Source organism: Oncorhynchus keta, unplaced genomic scaffold (genome assembly GCF_023373465.1).
Source record: "Oncorhynchus keta strain PuntledgeMale-10-30-2019 unplaced genomic scaffold, Oket_V2 Un_contig_29066_pilon_pilon, whole genome shotgun sequence".
Taxonomy (NCBI): domain Eukaryota; kingdom Metazoa; phylum Chordata; class Actinopteri; order Salmoniformes; family Salmonidae; genus Oncorhynchus; species Oncorhynchus keta.
Window position 1 is genome coordinate 1,393 of NW_026286360.1, and position 6,860 is coordinate 8,252.

Here is a 6,860-nt window from a genome sequence, read left to right on the forward strand (position 1 = left end):
TGACTCTGTACCGTAACACCCTGTATATAGCTCCACATTGACTCTGTACCGTAACACCTGTATATAGCCTCCACATTGACTCTGTACCAATACCCTGTATATAGCCTTGGACCACATTGACTCTGTACATTGATACCCTGTATATAGCCTCCACATTGACTCTGTACCGTAATACCCCTGTATATAGCCTCCACATTGACTCTGTACCGTAACATTGACCCTGTATATAGCCTCCACATTGACTCTGTACCATAACACCCTGTATATAGCCTCCACATTGACTCTGTACCGCAATACCCCTGTATATAGCCTCCACATTGACTCTGTACCGTAACACCCTGTATATAGCCTCCACATTGACTCTGTACCGTAACACCCTGTATATAGCCTCCACATTGACTCTGTACCGGTACCCCTGTATATAGCCTCCACATTGACTCTGTACCAGTACCCTGTATATAGCCTCCACATTGACTCTGTACCGGTAACACCCTGTATATAGCCTCCACATTGACTCTGTACCAGTAATACCCTGTATATAGCCTCCCACATTGACTCTGTACCGTAATACCCTGTATATAGCCTCCACATTGACTCTGTACCGTAACACCCTGTATATAGCCTCCACATTGACTCTGTACCGTAGTCACCCTGTATATAGCCTCCACATTGACTCTGTACCGTAACACCCTGTATATAGCCTCCACATTGACTCTGTACCGTAATACCCTGTATATAGCCTCCACATTGACTCTGTACCGTAATACCCTGTATATAGCTCCACATTGACTCTGTACCGTAACACCCTGTATATAGCTCCACATTGACTCTGTACCGTAACACCCTGTATATAGCCTCCACATTGACTCTGTACCGTAAAACACCCTGTATATAGCCTCCACATTGACTCTGTACCGTAATACCCTGTATATAGCCTCCACATTGACTCTGTACCATTGTAACGTAATACCCTGTATATAGCTCCACATTGACTCTGTACCGTAATACTCCACCTGGTACCGTAATACCTGTATATAGCCTCCACATTGACTCTGTACCGTAATACCCTGTATATAGCTTCCACATTGACTCTGTACCGTATTACCCTGTATATAGCCTCCACATTGACTCTGTACCGTAACACCCTGTATATAGCCTCCACATTGACTCTGTACCGTAATACCCTGTATATAGCCTCCACATTGACTCTGTACCGTAATACCCTAGCCTCCACATTGATAGCCTGTATAGCCACATTGACTCTGTACCGTAATACCCTGTATATAGCCTCCACATTGACTCTGTACCGTAATACCCTGTATATAGCCTCCACATTGACTCTGTACCGTAATACCCTGTATATAGCCTCCACATTGACTCTGTACCGTAATACCCTGTATATAGCCTCCACATTATTATTTTTTGTTTCGTTTTATTTATTTTTTACTCCATTGTTGGTTAAGGGCTTGTAAGTAAGCATTTCACAGTAATGTTTACACCTGTTAGTTAGTCAGCAAATGTGACAAATAAATATTTGAATTGTACAACAACAACAAAAAGTGTCTACTTATCGGAACAGACTTCCTGACAGTAACAAGAGCAGACGGTTCCACTTCTGCCATTAAATATAATGCATCCTTACTGGGAACACTTTGGACTTTACTACGCTACGGCACCATACCCATATCGCTGGTCTGGTGCACGTGTGGCTGTGTCTGTGTCTGTGTGTGTGTGTGTGTGTGTGTGTGTGTGTGTGTGTGTGTGTGTGTGTGTGTGTGTGTGTGTGTGTGTGTGTGTGTGTGTGTGTGTGTGTGTGTGTGTGTGTGTGTGTGAGGTACTACCACTGAGCAGCAACAGTGGACCATCATAAACTGCTAAATATTGCCTACCAACAACCTATCTACTAGCCAGCCTTATCAAATACTACCTACCAACCTATCTACTAGCCAGCCTTATCAAATACTACCTACCAACATCTCTCCTAGCCAGCCTTATCAAATACTACCTACCAACCTATCTACTAGCCAGCCTTATCAAATACTACCTACCAACCTATCTACTAGCCAGCCTTATCAAATACTACCTACCAACATATCTCCTAGCCAGCCTTATCAAATACTACCTACCAACCTATCTACTAGCCAGCCTTATCAAATACTACCTACCAACCTATCTACTAGCCAGCCTTATCAAATACTACCTACCAACCTATCTAAAAGCCAGCCTTATCAAATATTACCTACCAACATCTCTCCTAGCCAGCCTTATCAAATACTACCTACCAACCTATCTCCTAGCCAGCATTATCAAATACTACCTACCAACCTATCTACTAGCCAGCATTATCAAATACTACCTACCAACCTATCTCCTAGCCAGCCTTATCAAATACTACGTGCGAACCTATCTCCTAGCCAGCCTTATCAAATACTACCTACCAACCTATCTCCTAGCCAGCCTTATCAAATACTACCTACCAACAACCTATCTCCTAGCCAGCATTATCAAATACTACCTAGAAACATCTCTCCTAGCCAGCCTTATCAAATACTACCTACCAACATATCTACTAGCCAGCATTATCAAATACTACCTACCAACATCTCTCCTAGCCAGCATTATCAAATACTACCTACCAACCTATCTCCTAGCCAGCCTTATCAAATACTACCTACCAACCTATCTACTAGCCAGCATTATCAAATACTACCTACCAACCTATCTACTAACCAGCATTATCAAATACTACCTACCAACCTATCTACTAGCCAGCCTTATCAAATATTACCTACCAACCTATCTACTAGCCAGCCTTATCAAATACTACCTACCAACATCTCTCCTAGCCAGCCTTATCAAATACTACCTACCAACCTATCTACTAGCCAGCCTTATCAAATACTGCCTACCAACCTATCTACTAGCCAGCCTTATCAAATACTACCTACCAACATCTCTCCTAGCCAGCCTTATCAAATACTACCTACCAACCTATCTACTAGCCAGCCTTATCAAATACTACCTACCAACCTATCTACTAGCCAGCCTTATCAAATACTACCTACCAACCTATCTACTAGCCAGCCTTATCAAATATTACCTACCAACATCTCTCCTAGCCAGCCTTATCAAATACTACCTACCAACCTGTCTCCTAGCCAGCATTATCAAATACTACCTACCAACCTATCTACTAGCCAGCGTTATCAAATACTACCTACCAACCTATCTCCTAGCCAGCCTTATCAAATACTACGCACCAACCTATCTCCTAGCCAGCCTTATCAAATACTGCCTACCAACCTATCTCTAGCCAGCCTTATCAAATACTACCTACCAACAACCTATCTCTAGCCAGCATTATCAAATACTACCTAGCAACATCTCTCCTAGCCAGCCTTATCAAATACTGCCTGCCAACATATCTACTAGCCAGCATTATCAAATACTACCTACCAACATCTCTCCTAGCCAGCATTATCAAATACTACCTACCAGCCATCTCCTAGCCAGCCTTATCAAATACTACCTACCAACCTATCTACTAGCCAGCATTATCAAATACTACCTACCAACCTATCTACTAACCAGCATTATCAAATACTACCTACCAACCTATCTACTAGCCAGCCTTATCAAATATTACCTACCAACCTATCTACTAGCCAGCCTTTATCAAATACTACCTACCAACATCTCTCCTAGCCAGCCTTATCAAATACTACCTACCAACCTATCTACTAGCCAGCCTTATCAAATACTACCTACCAACCTATTCTCTAGCCAGCCTTATCAAATATTGCCTACCAACCTATTCCTAGCCAGCCTTATCAAATACTGCCTACTAACCTATCTGCTAGCCAGCATTATCAAATACTGCCTGCTAACCTATCTACTAGCCAGCATTATCAAATACTACCTACCAATATATCTACTAGCCAGCATTATCAAATACTACCTACCAACCTATCTACTAGCCAGCATTATCAAATACTACCTGCCAATATATCTACTAGCCAGCATTATCAAATACTACCTACTAACGCAATCTACTAGCCAGCCTTATCAAACACTACCTACCAAAAACATCTCCTAGCCAGCCTTATCAAATACTACCTACCAACATATTCTACTAGCCAGCATTATCAAATACTACCTACCAACCTATCTACTAGCCAGCCTTATCAAATACTACCTACCAACATATCTACTAGCCAGCCTTATCAAATACTGCCTACCAACCTATCTACTAGCCAGCCTTATCAAATACTACCTACCAACATATCTACTAGCCAGCATTATCAAATACTACCTACTAACCTATCTACTAGCCAGCATTATCAAATACTACCTACCAACATCTCCTAGCCAGCATTATCAAATACTACCTGCCAACATCTCTCCTAGCCAGCATTATCAAATACTACCTACCAACATCTCTCCTAGCCAGCATTATCAAATACTACCTACCAACATATCTACTAGCCAGCATTATCAAATACTACCTACCAACATCTCTCCTAGCCAGCCTTATCAAATACTACTGCCATACCAACATAATCTACTAGCCAGCCTTATCAAATACTACCTACCAACATATCTACTAGCCAGCCTTATCAAATACTACCTACCAACCTATCTGCTAGCCAGCCTTCAAATACTACCTACCAACCTATCTACTAGCCAGCCTTATCAAATACTACCTACCAACATCTCTCTAGCCAGCCTTATCAAATACTACCTACCAACATATCTACTAGCCAGCATTATCAAATACTACCTACCAACATCTCTCCTCGCCAGCCTTATCAAATACTACCTCCCAACCTATCTACTAGCCAGCATTATCAAATACTACCTACCAACAACATCTTCTCCTAGCCAGCATTATCAAATACTACCTACCAACAACATCTCTCTAGCCAACATTATCAAATACTACCTACCAAAATCTCTCCAAGGGTTATTCTTTATTTTTCCTATTTTCCACATTGTAGAATAATAGTGAAGACATTAAAACTATGAAATAACACATATGGGATCATGTAGTAACCAAAAAGTGTTAAACAAATCCAAATATATTTATACATTTGAGATTCTTCAAAGTAGCAACCCTTTTGCCTTGGTGACAGCTTACCACTCTTAGCATTCTTCTCAACCAGCTTCATGAGGTCGTCACCTGGAATGCATTTCACCAACAGGTGTGCCTTATTAAAAGTTAAACCAGGCTGAATCACATCCGGCCGTGATTGGGAGTCTCATAGAGTGGCACACAATTGGCCCAGCATCGTCCGGGTTTGGCTGGTGTAGGCTGTCATTCTAAATAAGAATGTGTTCTTAACTGACTTACCTAGTTAAATAAATGTTAAATAAAAAAATAATAGAAAAATTAAATGTGTGGAATTTCTTTCCTTAATGAGTTTGAGCCAATCAGTTGTGTTGTGACAAGGTAGGGTTGGTATACAGAAGATAGTCCATATTATGTCAAGAACAGCTCAAATAAGAAGAAGAAATGACAGTCCATCATTACTTTAAGACATGAAGGTCAGTCATCATAACAGTCCATCATTACTTTAAGATATGAAGGTCAGTCTCATCATTACTTTAAGACATGAAGGTTGAATATCACAACAGTCCATCATTACTTTATGACATGAAGGTCAGTCAATACAACCGTCCATCATTACTTTAAGACATGAAGGTCAGTCCATCATTACTATTAGACATGAAGGTCAGTCAATACAACAGTCCATCATTACTTTAAGACATGAAGGTCAGTCAATACAACAGTCCATCATTACTTTAAGACATGAAGGTCAGTCAATCATTACTTTAAGACGAAGGTCAGTCCATCATTACTTTAAGACATGAGGGTCAGTCCATCATTACTTTAAGACATGAAGGTCAGTCCATCATCACTTTAAGACATGAAGGTCAGTCAATACAACAGTCCATCATTACTTTAAGACATGAAGGTCAGTCAATACAACAGTCCATCATTACTTTATGACATGAAGGTCAGTCAATACAACAGTCCATCATTACTTTAAGACATGAAGGACAGTCCATCATTACTTTAAGACATGAAGGACAGTCCATCATTACTTTAAGACATGAAGGTCAGTCCATCATTACTTTAAGACATGAAGGTCAGTCAATACAACAGTCCATCATTACTTTAAGACATGAAGGTCAGTCAATACAACAGTCCATCATTACTTTAAGACATGAAGGACAGTCCATCATTACTTTAAGACATGAAGGTCAGTCCATCATTACTTTAAGACATGAAGGTCAGTCCATCATTACTTTAAGACATGAAGGTCAGTCAATACAACAGTCCATCATTACTTTAAGACATGAAGGTCAGTCAATACAACAGTCCATCATTACTTTAAGACATGAAGGACAGTCCATCATTACTTTAAGACATGAAGGACAGTCCATCATTACTTTAAGACATGAAGGTCAGTCCATCATTACTTTAAGACATGAAGGTCAGTCAATACAACAGTCCATCATCACTTTAAGACATGAAGGTCAGTCAATACAACAGTCCATCATTACTTTAAGACATGAAGGTCAGTCCATCATCACTTTAAGACATGAAGGTCAGTCCATCATCACTTTAAGACATGAAGGACAGTCCATCATTACTTTAAGACATGAAGGACAGTCCATCATTACTTTAAGACATGAAGGTCAGTCCATCATTACTTTAAGACATGAAGGTCAGTCAATACAACAGTCCATCATTACTTTAAGACATGAAGGTCAGTCAATCCGGGAACATTGAAAGTTTCTTCATGTTGCAGTTGCAAAAACCATCAAGTGCTATGATGAAACTGACTCTCATGAGG

The 6,860-nt window shown here is 40.4% G+C and overlaps 1 long non-coding RNA gene across 2 annotated transcripts; it reads left to right on the forward strand.

The window, feature by feature from the left end:
* The first annotated feature begins 5,847 nt into the window (after window positions 1-5,847).
* On the forward strand, window positions 5,848-6,736 carry LOC127923262 (uncharacterized). Of its 2 annotated transcripts, none has more exons than XR_008113832.1 (3): window positions 5,848-5,903; window positions 6,264-6,323; window positions 6,702-6,736. It is a non-coding gene; the product is annotated as an uncharacterized LOC127923262 (long non-coding RNA). The 2 variants fall into 2 exon arrangements; XR_008113831.1 differs by lacking the exon at window positions 6,702-6,736 and adding an exon at window positions 6,468-6,502.
* Window positions 6,737-6,860: the final 124 nt, after the last annotated feature.